At 43.2% G+C, this 14,711-nt stretch overlaps 1 pseudogene; it reads left to right on the forward strand.

The window, feature by feature from the left end:
• Window positions 1-1,255: 1,255 nt before the first annotated feature.
• Window positions 1,256-14,309, forward strand: LOC139560010 (histamine H3 receptor-like; annotated as a pseudogene).
• Window positions 14,310-14,711: the final 402 nt, after the last annotated feature.

The following is a 14,711-nucleotide window of genomic DNA, read 5'->3' on the forward strand; positions in this document are numbered from 1 at the left end:
AGTGTCATATAGGCTATTACGATGGCTTTGAACTTGTTTCAGTGAAAAAGAACGTGCCAAAAATATCCACCCCTCCACTGCATGCATTAATCAAACCATATTCATCAGTTCAGGCCTGATCAGGGAGAACAGGGAGAAGGGTGATGCTGAGCTCGTTCCCACTAATTAGCTTAGCAATTATTGTAAGCTGTCACAGTTATTTAGCCCCAGTCTGGACCGCGTGTGCTCCAGAACATAATCCTCCTCAAATGACAAGATAATGGAGGCAGAGAGAGGCCACCGCTTCTAAAGGAACCTGCAGATATAATCCTCTACAGGGACCTTTTAGGGAGAGAGAGAGAGGGAGGGAAAGAGGGAGAGAGCGAGAGAGGGAGAGAGAGGGAGGGAGATTTCAGCTTTTATGCTGAAACCTCCCAATTGTGTTTTCACAGTAGTTACTGCACCTCGTCATAGTTTTGTTAATTTAAATATTCCAACATACATATAAAGATAAGCCAGTTCAGAAAGGGAAACCGAGTGCCCACCTCAGCTGAGCATCAGCTTAGAAAGCACAATTAGATGCTAGGAACAATCACGCCTACCTTATTTGGCGGTCTATTTAAGCTGACTGGTTCTGCTCACACATCCTGCTGCCGCTTGCTGCTTACTGCTAGTATGTAGCTTAACTTCAGAACATCTAAGAAAAGATACAGCCATGAGCAAGATGTGCTTACAGGTGTAAAATTTTGCTATACTGTGACAATTTTACTACCACTATCCTGTGAACGCGTAGATACATGTGTATGCTCTAAAAGTTTCTATACAGTTGCTTAATAATGTAATTTAATTATAAAGAATTCTTCCAACAACAGTAAATGCACCTTTCCTCTTGTTAACCTTCTGCTGTTTACTTCCTGATGTGAGACAGGAGAGGAGACCTATTAAAACCTCATTTAGCAGACAAACAAACAGACAGATACACACAAACACACACAATACAATCTCACAGAGCGAGAGAGAGAAAGAAAGAAAGAAAGAAAGAGATTTAGTCATAGATCAATAACCCTTCTGCATGGATCCTTTTCCCCTGCCTCAGTGTGAACACATCACTGGTACCTACTTTGATCAAAGCGTGCTGCTTAGGCATATGCCACTCCTTACTGCTGGATGTGCAAAGCATACTGTATAAAGCATCAGTCTGAATTGGAAATACACAGTTAGGTTTTTTCTGTTTGGTACCAGAGTTTCTGAAGGTCACATGGTTGTCTGGGAAACAATGATTTGTTGGCAGGAATCTAATAAGACAGCCATCTGGCGTACTGTGAGTCGCCTCCTGAGTGTTCGAAATCTGGGCAGGGAATTCCAGTACCTGGTTGACTGGGAGGGTTATGGCCCGGAGGAGAAGTGCTGGGTCCCCGCTAGGAACATCCTGGACCCAGCCCTGATCGCTGAGTTCCAGCACCCCGATCAACCAGGTATGGGCCCAGGTAGAATACCAGGTGGTGCCCCTGGGGGGGGGGTACTGTCACACCCTGATCTGTTTCACCGGTCTTGTGCTTGTCTCCACACCCTACCAGGTGTCTCCTATTATCCCCTGTGTATTTATACCTGCGTTGTCTGTCTGTCTGCCAGTTTGTCTTGTTTTGTCAGGTCTTACCAGCGTGTTTTCCGTTGCTCTAGTTCTTGTTTTTTAGTCTCCCCGGTTCCCGACCTTTCTGACTGGCCTGAGCCTGCCTGCCGTTATGTCCCTTTTTGACTCTGCCTTCGATTACGAACCTCTGCCTGCCCTCGACCTGCCCTTTTGCCTGCCCCTTTGTTATAACTATTCAGAGAACCAAGCCATCCGCTTCCTCTGTCTGCATCTGGGTCATATCCTGAGTCGTGATAATCAAGATGAAAGCATTTTGAACAGATTAATATTTCTTAAGCTAGTAGTATTGGTTTATTGCAGTCATAGACTGAATTGTACACCAATTTACAATCAGATTATTATCAAATAGTAAAATCATACACTATCAAAATCCTTTCAATATAAATACAAAAAGATAATACCCTCAACTAACACAGTTCCTCGTGATCAGTTACTTGATTGACAACACTGTTTGAGACAAAACAATCTGTGGGTGTGGTGGTGGTGGTGCACTGCTATGGGATTAGCCAACAGGCTACGCTGGTATTTAACTCTTCTAAAATAAATAATAACTGTTCAAAGTGTAATCACAACTTGGCATGCCCTTTGGTATCTAAATGAGCTCTAACATACCTGCAGGGAAATGTAATAATGTGCATCTCCATTCGGTCTGCTCTGAATTTGACTTTTATATTCCGTATACATGGCAATTCCATATTAATGTGTGGAAGGGTGTCCATCTATCTGAGCAAAAAAGGTCCAAATTGTGAATGGCTGGAAATGATATATTAATATTTGTTGAGTACGACTGAGCTGCAGTATTAACCCAATCTGAAAGACAAACTCAAGCCAAGAGACGACAATACATACAGTGGCTTTCGAAGGTATTCACCCCCTTGGTATTTTTCCTATTTTGTTGCCTTACAACCTGGAATTAATATGTATTTTTTGGGGGGGGTTTGTATCATTTGATGTACACAACATGCCTCCTGGCGAACAGCATTTTTTTTTCTTTAAGCAATGGCTTTTTTTCTGGCCACTCTTCTGTAAAGCCCAGCTCTGTGGAGTGTACGGCTTAAAGTGGTCCTATGGACAGATACTCCAATCTCCGCTGTGGAGCTTTGCAGCTCCTTCAGGGTTATCTTTGGTCTCTTTGTTGCCTCTCTGATTAATGCCCTCCTTGTCTGGTCTGTGAGTTTTGGTGGGCGGCCCTCTCTTGGAAGGTTTGTGGTGCCATATTCTTTCAATTTTTTAATAATGGATTTAACGGTGCTTTGTGAGATGTTCAAAGTTTCTGATATGTTTTTATAACCCAACCCTGATCTGTACTTCTCCACAACTTTGTCCCTGACCTGTTTGGAGAGCTGCTTGGTCTTCATGGTGCCGCTTGCTTGGTGGTGCCCCTTGCTTAGTGGTGTTGTAGACTCTGGGGCCTTTCAGAAAAGGTCTGTGTATGTACAGTTGAAGTCAGAAGTTTACATACACCTTAGCCAAATACATTTAAACTCAGTTTTTCACAATTCCTGACATTCAATTCTAGTAAAAATTCCCTGTCTTAGGTCAGTTAGGATCACCACTTTATTTTAAGAATGTGAAATGTCAGAATAATAGTAGAGAGAATGATATATTTCAGCTTTTATTTCTTTTATCACATTCCCAGTGGGTCAGAAGTGTACATACACTCAAATAGTATTTGGTAGCATTGCCTCCAAATTGTTTAACTTGGGTCAAACATTTTGGATAGTCTTCCACAAGCTTCCCACAATAAGTTGGGTGAATTTTGGCCCATTCCTCCTGACAGAGCTGATGTAACTGAGTCAGGTTTGTAGGCCTCCTTGCTCGCACACGCTTTTTCAGTTCTGCCCACAAATTTTCTGTAGGATTGAGGTCAGGACTTTGTGATGGCCACTCCAATACCTTGACTTTGTTGTCCTTAAGCCATTTTGCCACAACTTTGGAAGTATGCTTGGGGTCATTGCCCATTTGGAAGACCCATTTTAGGACCAAGCTTTAACTTCCTGACTGATGTCTTGAGATTTGCTTCAATATATCCACATAATTTTCATACCTCATGATGCCATCTATTTTGTAGGGTGCACCAGTCCCTCCTGCAGCAAAGCACCCCCACAACATGATGCTGCCACCCCCGTGCTTCACAGTTGGGATGGTGTTCTTCAGCTTGCAAGCCTCCCCCTTATTCCTCCAAACATAACAATGGTCATTATGGCCAAACAGTTCTATTTTTGTTTGAAGGTAGGCCTTGAAATACATCCACAGGTACACCTCCAATTGACTCAAATGATGTCAATTAGCCTATCAGAAGCTTCTAAAGCATGACATAATTTCTGGAATTATCCAAGTTGTTTAAAGGCATAGTCAACCTAGTGTATGTAAACTTCTGACCCACTGGAATTGTGATACAGTGAAATAATCTGTCTGTTAACAATTGTTGGAAAAATTACTTGTGTCATGCACAAAGTAGGTGTCCTAACCGACTTGCCAAAACTATAGTTTGTTAACAAGAAATTTGTGGTGGTTGAAAAATGAGTTTTAATGACTCCAACCTAAGTGTATGTAAACTTCCAACTTCAACTGTATATACAGTGCTTTCAGAAAGTAATCATACCCCTCCACATTTGTGTCGGCGATTACAGCTATGAGTCGTCTTGAGTATGTCTGTATCAGCTTTGCACATCTGGATTTGGGGATTTTCTCCCATTATTTTTTGCAAATTTTCTCAAGCTCTGTTAAGTTAGATGGGGAGCGGCGGTGAACAGCAATCTTCAAGACTTTCTAAACTTTTTTTCAATGGGATTCAAATCTGTGCTTTGGCAGTGCCATTCGAGGACTTTCACATTATTGTTCTGAAGCCATTCCAACGTTGTTTTGGATTTATGCTTGGGGTCATTGTCCTGTTGGAACGTAAAATATTCACCCCTAGTCTAAGGTTGTTTGCACTCAGAAGCAGGATCTCATCAAGGATTTACCTGTATTTCCTTGGTGCTGAAAAGCATCCCCATAGCATGTTGCTGCCACCACCATGCTTCACGGTAGGGATGGTGTTAAATGGGTGAGCTGTGCCTGGTTTTCTACAGACATAGTACTTTGCACTGAGGCCAAAGAGAGATTTTGTGATCTGAGGCAAAATATATATTTTCCTTATGATCTGTCTTTCACGTGCCTTTATTTTACTTGACACCTTGCGAGAGAGAGAGAGAGAGAGAGAGAGAGAGAGAGAGAGAGAGAACCTCACACTTTCCAGAACATTTAGGCATTTACAATCTCTTGAGCTGACAGCCCTTTTGCACTGTTTCGCTGTGGCGTTTGTTCTTCTTCTGTTAGGTTTTATGACGTACCATAACTAATTTTGTATTGCTGCCACCAACTGTACAGGGGTGAATTTTGTTTATACAAACAGGGCAATAGTAAACATGACGTCCCCCACGAATGATGCAGCGCCCCTCCTTGGGCCAATTTAGATATTGCATGTGACTTACACATTTCAGTTCATTACTATAGCTCCCGCCTTGGGCAAATAAGTGTAATTTTGTTAATGACGGATCTCTATGGCAAAACACATCATTCACTGTTTCATCATAATCAGGCCAATGCTGTCATAACCCATGATGGCGCCGGAGGGGAGGGCTGCCGTCTTATCGGCTCTTAGCCAACCATGCTTTTTTGTTAGTTTTTTTTGCGTTGTTCGTAACTTTGTTTTGTACATAATGTTGCTGCTACCGCCTCTTATGACCAAAAATAGCTTCTGGACATCAGATCTGTGATTGCTCACCTCAAACTGGATGAAGAGTTCTTCAATGAGTCTGACAGGAGGGATATACTACAGACACCCGACCAGGCCCAGATCCCCGTGATTAGCTGGAGAAGGAAACAGAGATTTTGAGGCAAAAGATCAGGGTGTCTAGTGAGGATCAGGGAATGAAGTATCGAGGTTTTGCTCGCCTGAGGTAGAGTATCTCATGATAAGCTGTAAACCACATTATCTACCAAGAGAGTTTTCATCTGTATTTTTCGTAGCTGTCTACATACCACCACAGACCGATGCTGGCACTAAAACCGTGCTCAATGAGCTGTATACCGCCATAAGCAAATAGGAAAATGTTCACCCAGAGGCGGCGCTCCTTGTGACCAGGGACTTTAATGCAGGGAAACTTAAATCAGTTTTACCTTATTTCTATCAGCATTCTAGACCACCTTAACATTAACATTCTAGACCACCTTAACTCCACACACAGAGACACGTACAAAGCTCTCCCTTGTCCTCGATTTTGCAAATCTGACCATCATTCTTTCCTCCTGATTCCTGCTTCCAAGCTAAAATTAAAGCGGGAAGCACCAGTGACTTGGTCAATAAGAAAGTGGTCAGATGAAGCAGATGCTAAACTACAGGACTGTTTTGCTAGAACAGACTGGAATATGTTGCGGGATTCTTCCGATGACATTGAGGATTACACCACATCAGTCACTGGCTTTATCAATAAGTGCATCAAGGACGTCTTCCCCACAGTGACTGTACGTACATACCCAACCAGAAGTCATGGATTACAAGCAACACTCGCACTGAGCGAAAGGGTAAAGCTGCTGCGTTCAAGGAGCGGGACTCTAACCCGGAAGCTTATGAGAAATCTCGCTATGCCCTCCGACGAACCATCAAACAGACAATGCGTCAATACAGGACTAAGATCGACTCGTTCTACACCGGCTCCGACGCTCGTCGGATGTGGCAGGGCTTGCAAACTATTACAGACTACAAAGGGAAGCACAGCCGAGAGCTGCCCAGTGACCCGAGCCTACCAGAAGTGCTAAATAACTTCAATGCTCGTAACACTGAAATATGCATGCATGAGAGCATCAGCTGTTCTGGAAGACTGTGTGATCACGCTCTCCGTAGCCGATGTGAGTAAGACCTTCAAACAGGTCAACATTTAAAAGGCCGCAGGGCCAGACGGATTACCAGGACATATACTCCAAGCATGTGCTGACCAACTGGCAAGTGTCTTAACTGACATTTTCAACCTCTCCCTGTCTGAGTCTGTAATACCAAAGTCCCTGTGCCCAAGAACACTAGGGTAACCTACCTAATGACTACCAACCAGTAGCACTCACGTCTGTAGCCATGAAATGCTTTGAAAGGCTGGTCATGGCTCACATCAACACCATTATCCCAGAAAACCTAGACCCACTCCATTTTGCATACCGCAAAAACAGATCCACAGATGATGCAATCTCTATTGCATACCACACTGCCCTTTCACGCGTGGACAAAAAGAACACCTATGTGAGAATGATATTCATTGACTACAGCTCAGCATTCAACACCATAGTGCCCTCAGAGCTCATCACTAAGCTAAGGACCCTGGGACTAAACACCTCCCTCTGCAACTGGATCCTGGACTTCCTGACGGGCCGCCCCAGGTGGTAAGGGTAGGTAACAACACATCCGCCACGCTGATCCTCAACACGGGGGCCCCTCAGGGGTGTGTGCTCAGTCCCCTCCTGTACTCCTTGTACACTCATGACTGCACAGCCAGGCACGACTCCAACACCCTCATTAAGTTTGCTGATGACACAACAGTGGTAGGCCTGATCACCGACAAAGACGAGACAGCCTATAGACCTGACCATGTGGTGCAAGGACAACAACCTCTCCCTCAACGTGATCAAGACAAAGGAGATGGTTGTGGACTACAGGAAAAGGAGGACCGAGCATGCCCCCATCCCCATTCTCACTGGGCTGTAGGGAAGCCGGTCGAGAGCTTGAAGTTCCTTGGCTTCCACATCACCAACAAACTAACATGGTCCAAGCATACCAAGACAGTCATGAAGAGGGCACGGCAACCTATTCCCCCCTCAGACTGACCTGATTTGGCATGGGTCCTCAGATCCTCAAAAGGTTCTACAGCTGCACCATCGAGAGCATCCTGATGGGTTGCATCCCTGCCTGGTATGGCAACTGCTCAGCCTCCGACCGCAAGGCACTACAGAGGGTAGTGCGTACGGTCTTTTACATCACTGGGGCCAAGCTTCCTGCCATCCAGGACCTCTATAACAGGCAGTGTCAGAGGAAGGCCCTAAAAATTGTCAGACTCCAGCCACCCTAGTCATAGACTGTTCTCTCTGCTACTTCATGGCAAGCAGTACCAGAATGCCAAGTTTAGGTCCATGAGGCTCCTAAATAGCTTCTACCCCCAAACCAAAAGACTCCTGAACATCTAATCAAATGGCTACCCAGACCATTTGCATTCCCCCCCCCCTCTCTGGAACGCTGCTGCTACTCTCTGTTATTATCTATGCATAGTCACTTTAATAACTCTACCTACATGTACATATTACCTCGACACCGGTGCCCCTGTATATAGCCCCGCTATTGTTATTTACTGCTGCTCTTTAATTGTTTTGTTAATCTTATCTCTTTATTTGTTAGGTATTTTCTGAAAAACTGGATTGTTGTTAAGGGCTTGTGAGTAAGCCTTTCACTGTAAAGTCTACACCTGTTGTATTCGGCGCATGTGACAAATACAATTTAATTTGATATTACGTGTGACTAACATACTAACACACAGATCCACCGCCCCCTCCCCGACAAAGTAAATTCCTTTAAGGGTAAGGGAGTCCTATACCTCCTTCAGTACTCCTCACTTGAAAAACAGTTTGATCATATCATTAAAAAACACCGGCATGGCCTCTCGTTTGGAACAGCGGTCTAAGGCACTACATCACAGTGTTGCGGCGTCACTACAGCCTGGGGTTTGATCCCAGGCTGTGTCATTACCGGCCGTGACCGGGAGTCCCATTGGGCGGTGCACAACTGACCCAGCGTCGTCTGGGTTAGGGGTGGGTTTGGCTGGGCGGGGGCTTTACTTGGCTCATTGCTCTCTAGCGACTCCTTGTGGCTGGCAGGGCGCCTGCTGGCTGATTTCGGTCGTCAGTTGAACGGTGTTTTCTCCGACACATTGGTGCAGCTGGCTTCCGCGTTAAGGGGGTGGCTGTTAAGGAGTGTGGCTTGGCAGGTCATGTTTTGGGAGGACGCATGACTTGACTCTCGCCTCTCCCGAGCTCGTTGAGGAGTGTTACGTCTACCCCCGAGTCCAGGTTGCAGTGCACCCAACATCAGTCAAAATGGTGGTTTGATCTGATCTTCCATCTGTGAAAGGTAGCACGTTTCCTAGACAATGTGCCGGACGTCAATTACAGTTGTGGCCAATGTACCCAGTGTAACTTCACGTCATTGACCATTTGTTATTGAGAAGAGTTCTATTGGAGTGGACAAACTGTGAATGTCACCAAAAGGCCTTAACCAAGAGTTTTTCTTAGTTATCTAAGACATGTTCATATTTATCTATGTTGCATTGATACAGTATGTCTTGCCATCCATATTGTATATACATATTGTATATACAGTATGCATGTTTAGTATTTTGTCTATAATGACTGTGGTACACAAATTGCTTTGAAGTAGTACACAATAAAAGTATAATTAAACATGTACAAATATAATATGATAGTGAATGTGAATGAATAAGCCTTTACATAATTGATCAAATGTCCATATATAGTTACTGTACAATCAGTTTGAAACAGCTACCCAACATATTTCACCTTTATTACTTTACAAAACTTAATATGACATTGGTGCTATTCAAAATGTGTTCATTTGTGAACATCTATCAACATTTTGGTCATTTAAACAGTGTGCGTCCTGCCTTCCCTATCGATAATCGTAGAAGGGCTGTGAAAAAGGCTATTTTCGTTTGTTCTGAGCATATGCCATGTGTCTGCCTCTGACATAAAACGGTGGGAAATAAACAAAATAAGTAATATAGACATATCAGAAATTATAGTGACTGTTTTTAAGAACCAAAGAAAGTCAAGGGCTGAATTACTAGGGAAAGGTTCAAGAGTCTCTGCTCCCATCAGGCCCTGACATTGGTCAACCATTGACCTTCTGTCCCTTTTTTGGGTAACTCACCTGGGTCATCATCAGCAAGGACTGTGCCACTCTGCTACTGTCCTGAAAGGGCCCATCTGGACAGGTTAATCATTCATGACCTCTCCATAGAGATAGATAGAAGACTCTAGTGCCCATTTGGCAGTATATTGCCAACCTTGGGTTTATACATGTTCAAACAAAATACACTAGGTGGTAGTGTGCACCCATTCAGTATGTTTGTCAGCTCAAGTAGTAGAGGAAAAACATTTACTACTTCAAAATGGAGATGGCCTTAATGGTGCTGCTCATGCTCTCACAGACGCCATAATGGGACAGATTAAATTATGCAATGTCTATCTATGTCTATGGACAAAGGAGGGAGTGCTGCTGCATACGATGTACCATTTTGTTTGACGAGCACAACACTTAACATGTAAGAGAGTATATTGCTGACTCGTTAAACATCATGAAGCAGCCTAGGCTGAGGGGATGTACCAAGGCACCTCAATAGAAAGTCCTCCCCTTTTCCTGACCATGTGAGCTGACCAGGAAAGACTCTGGCATCTATAACTCCAACCCCTAGTTACAGTTGAAGTCGGAAGTTTACATACACTTAGGTTTGAGTCATTATAACTCGTTTTTTCAACCACTCCACAAATTTCTTGTTAACAAACTATAGTTTTGGCAAGTCAGTTAGGACATCTACTTTGTGCATGACACAAGTCATTTTTCCAACAATTGTTTACAGGCAGATTATTTCACTTATAATTCACTGTATCACAATTCCAGTGGGTCAGAAGTTTACATACACTAAGTTGACTGTGCCTTTAAACAACTTGGAAAATTCCAGAAAATTATGTCATGGTTTTAGAAGCTTCTGATAGGCTAATTGACATCATTTGAGTCAATTGGAGGTGTACCTGTGGATGTATTTCAAGGCCTACCTTCAAACTCAGTGCTTCTTTGCTTGACATCATTGGAAAATCAAAAGAAATCAGCCAAGACCCCATAAAAATAATTTGTAGACCTCCACAAGTCTGGTTCATCCTTGGGAGCAATTTCCAAACTCCTGAAAGTACCACGTTCATCTGTACGAACAATAGTATGCAAGTATAAACACCATGGGACGCAGCCATCATACCGCTCAGGAAGGAGACATGTTCTGTCTCCTAGAGATGAACGTACTTTGGTGCGAAAAGTGCAATTCAACCCTAGAACAACAGCAAAGGACCTTGTGAAGATGCTGGAGGAAACAGGTACAAAAGTATCTATATCCACAGTAAAACAAGTCCTATATCAACATAACCTGAAAGGCCGCTCAGCAAGGAAGAAGCCACTGCTCCAAAACCGCCATAAGAAAGCCAGACTACAGTTTGCAACTGCACATGGGGACAAAGATCGTACTTTTTGGAGAAATGTCCTCTGGTCTGATGAGACAAAAATAGAACTGTTTGGCCATAATGACCCTTGTTATGTTTGGAGAAAAAAGGGGGAGCCAAAGTACAACGTCCCAATGTGAAGCACGGGGGTGGCAGCATCATGTTGTGGGGGTGCTTTGCTGCAGGAGGAGTGCTGCTTTGCTACAAAAATTATGTGTATACATTTAAGCAACATCTCATGACATCAGTCAGGAAGTTAAAGCTTGGTCGCAAATGGGTCTTCCAAATGGACAATGACCGCAAGCATACTTCCAAAGTTGTGGCAAAATGGCTTAAGGACAACAAAGTCAAGGTATTGGAGTGGCCATCACAAAGCCCTGACCTCAATCCTATAGAACATTTGTGGGTAGAACGGAAAAGCGTGTGCGAGCAAGGAGACCTACAAACCTGACTCAGTTACACCAGCTCTGTCAGGAGGAATAGGCCAAAATTCACCCAACTTATTGTGGGAAGCTTGTGGAAGGCTACCTGAAACGTTTGACCCAAGTTAAACAACTTAAAGGCAATGCTACCAAATATTAATTGAGTGTATGTAAACTTCTGACCGACTGGGAATGTGATGAAAGAAATCAAAGCTGAAATATATAATTCTCTCTACTATTATTCTGACATTTCACATTCATAAAATAAAGTGGTGTTAGTAACTGACCTAAAACAGGTAATTTTTACTAGGATTAAGCGTCAGGAATTGTGAAAAACTGAGTTTAAATGTATTTGGCTAAGGTGTATGTAAACTTCCGACTTCAACTGTACATACTACCTGGTACGTCGTCACATGGTACTGGTCACTCCCTAATATTAGCAAGCCCCTAAGGGTTCAAATCCAAATCGAATGATTGACTGCTCTGGATAAGAGCGTCTGCTAAATGACTTAAATGTAAATGTAAATGTAATCTGTTTACATATAACAAATTAGCCATATATTACACAGTGTATTTTTACATTGAGGTGTGGTTTGGTCCTCAATTCTTTTGGTTCAAAAAAATCTATGTAACCTTTATTTTGACAGGGAGTGAAGGCTGAGACCAAGGTCTCATTTCCAGATGAGCCCTGTATATGTGTACAATGCCACTGCACCAGGAAAAATACTAGCTGAGAGAACCTCTGTGGGAGCCTGTGGAAAGGGCAGTGAGGGAGTATTTTTAGACTTAGGGTGTTTGTGATTTGGAGTAAAGCTGTCAGTTACTCCATATTGTTGACAGGAAGGAGCGAGGTGTTACTGCAGGGACTTAGTGTTTTGATTGCAGACAGTTTCTATTAGAGACACTCTGGCACCTGTCTGTCCTTTCAGGAAGGCTCCACTTTTATCAACAAAATAATACTTCATCGTTAATGCTCTTATACTAACCTTCTGAGCTCCAATTCACGCCGCCCCCTCACTTTGCTTATTTCACAGCTCATGGTAATGTATAATTACAGTCCACCTAATTCCATATTTTTTACAACTTTTGAACCAACATCTAGACAGAATGACAAATAATAACAAATAATAACTCTTGTTCCATGGTTTTCACCAGGTGAGCTATCATGCCAGACAGGGCAAGACCCATCGAGCCATCAGGAAGACGATAGAACTCTGGGTCCTGGCCTTCATCCTCTATGGCCCTGCCATTATCTTCTGGGAGCTGGGGGAAGGGAAGAGCCGCATCCCGGAGGACGAGTCCTTCGCTGAGTTCTACTACACTTGGTACTTCCTCAGTGCCTCCATGTTGGAGTTCTTCTCCCCCTTTATCTCTGTAACATTCTTCAACCTCAGCATCTACCTCAATATCCGTAGGAGGAGGCTCCGGAACAGAGATGAGGCCTGTGGACAGGCCCACATGCCCTGGGGAGAGGGAAAGGCATCCGCCTCACCTCCCACTTCTCCCAGAACATGGTGGTGGTTAAAAAGTTGACTAGGGCTGTGTCGGTCCAGGAGAAGGGATCATGCTCAGGGTCCTTCCACATATCCCCTCCCCCCATGGAGCAGCAGGACACCTCTTCCACCAGGAGCACCCAACACCTCCAGCTTTCCAGGGACAAGAAGATGGCCAAGTCGCTGGACGTCAGAGTGTGTGTCTTTGCTGGGCGCCCTTCACTCTGCTGACGATCATCAGAGCCGCCTGTAGGGGGCGATGCATCCAGCACCGCTGGTATGAGGTCACCTTCTGGCTGCTGTGGCTCAACTCAGCTATTAAAACCCTTTCCTGTATCCACTCTGCCACAGTGGCTCCACAGGGCCTTCGGCAGGATCCTGTATCCCAGTAAGAGGTCAACTCAGCTTGCCGCCAACTGACCTTCAGCATGACAGGCCTCGACTGTGACAGGCTTCGACTGTATGTGACGGATGGGCCATTGACCAATGACAGGCTTCTACGGCATGTGACAGATGGGACAAAGAGATGGTCACACACACGCACATAAAGCTATTTACTGTACATAGATTCAAAGGAGAATCTCATGACCAAATCTGATACTTTACCAATGAAAATATTAGATAGAAAATCTTTCCTTTATTACGTGTATCTCCTTTCTCCTCACCTCCTTCACATAGACTCAAAGGAGATACTCCCCACTGGGCACAGATGTCAGTTCAATGTCCATTTATGATATACATTTGGTTGAGTTTTCAACGTGAAATTTACAAAAAATTACACCATGCCATTGGATTTTGGTTAAAATTTAAGTGAAAAAATATGAAATTCCCTTACATTGATTACTTTTAGCAAATCCAATCATTTTTCCACGTTTATTCAATGTCATCACATTGAATTTCTTTGTTGAAATTACGTGGAAACAATGTTGATTCAACCAATTTTTGCATAGTGGGTCAGTACCAAATCTGATCATTTACCAATTAAAATGTATGATGGAACAAAATATATTGTCATATTGAATGCTGTTTACAGCCCTGAAGTATACATGAATGTATTATGAGCATGTGTATGACAATGTTAGTTTTCTGTGAAGTCTGAATGTATTCATTATGAAGATCACAAAGAGATGTTCATTTAAATGATAGAAATGGAGAAAGAAACATAAGTGTCATGTTTAGTTTGCCTCTCAAACACAAGCCAATATCTCTGCTGTCAGAATTCTTCCCCAACAGACCTTTTACAGAAATGATTTATTTGTTTCAGGATCTTTACTCATCAAACATTGACCATCAAGATTTAGAATGGATTATTCAACAATTCTTATCAGTAATTGACATATGTGCTAGATTCGGTTGTGTTATATCACAAGGCATTGTATTGTCTGACAAACAAGTATTAGTTTATTTTGTACCTTCTGAATAATGAACTTGGTGTACGGGAGTAAATGTACCACTAGATGTCCCTGTTCATCTTCCTAGCTTTAGTTTGCACCTGAACGCCCTCTGTGTACCCAGACATACTACATCAAGACCTGGATTGAAGGTGAAAAAAGAATCCCAGATCAAATTATTAATTTCAGTCGTTTAGTTTCTTACCATTTGGTTATGCTTTATTCATTCAAGCAATCCATGTGTCAAATGTTTTACCTTGTCATTTTGATAATTTAATGCAGTGCTGTGTATCATTGATCTAAAAAACCGTCACCAACATTGGTCTATTTAGAATGGACCACACGCTGAGATGCTGCCTTGTTCTGAGTACTTTGTTTGGCCTCAATGAGACACAGTGCCTGACGAGTTACAAGATATATCCCAGCTAGCACATTTTGTTCCTTGGAAGTTGTAGGAACGTAAGTTTTT

This window comes from Salvelinus alpinus, chromosome 30 (genome assembly GCF_045679555.1).
Source record: "Salvelinus alpinus chromosome 30, SLU_Salpinus.1, whole genome shotgun sequence".
NCBI lineage: Eukaryota > Metazoa > Chordata > Actinopteri > Salmoniformes > Salmonidae > Salvelinus > Salvelinus alpinus.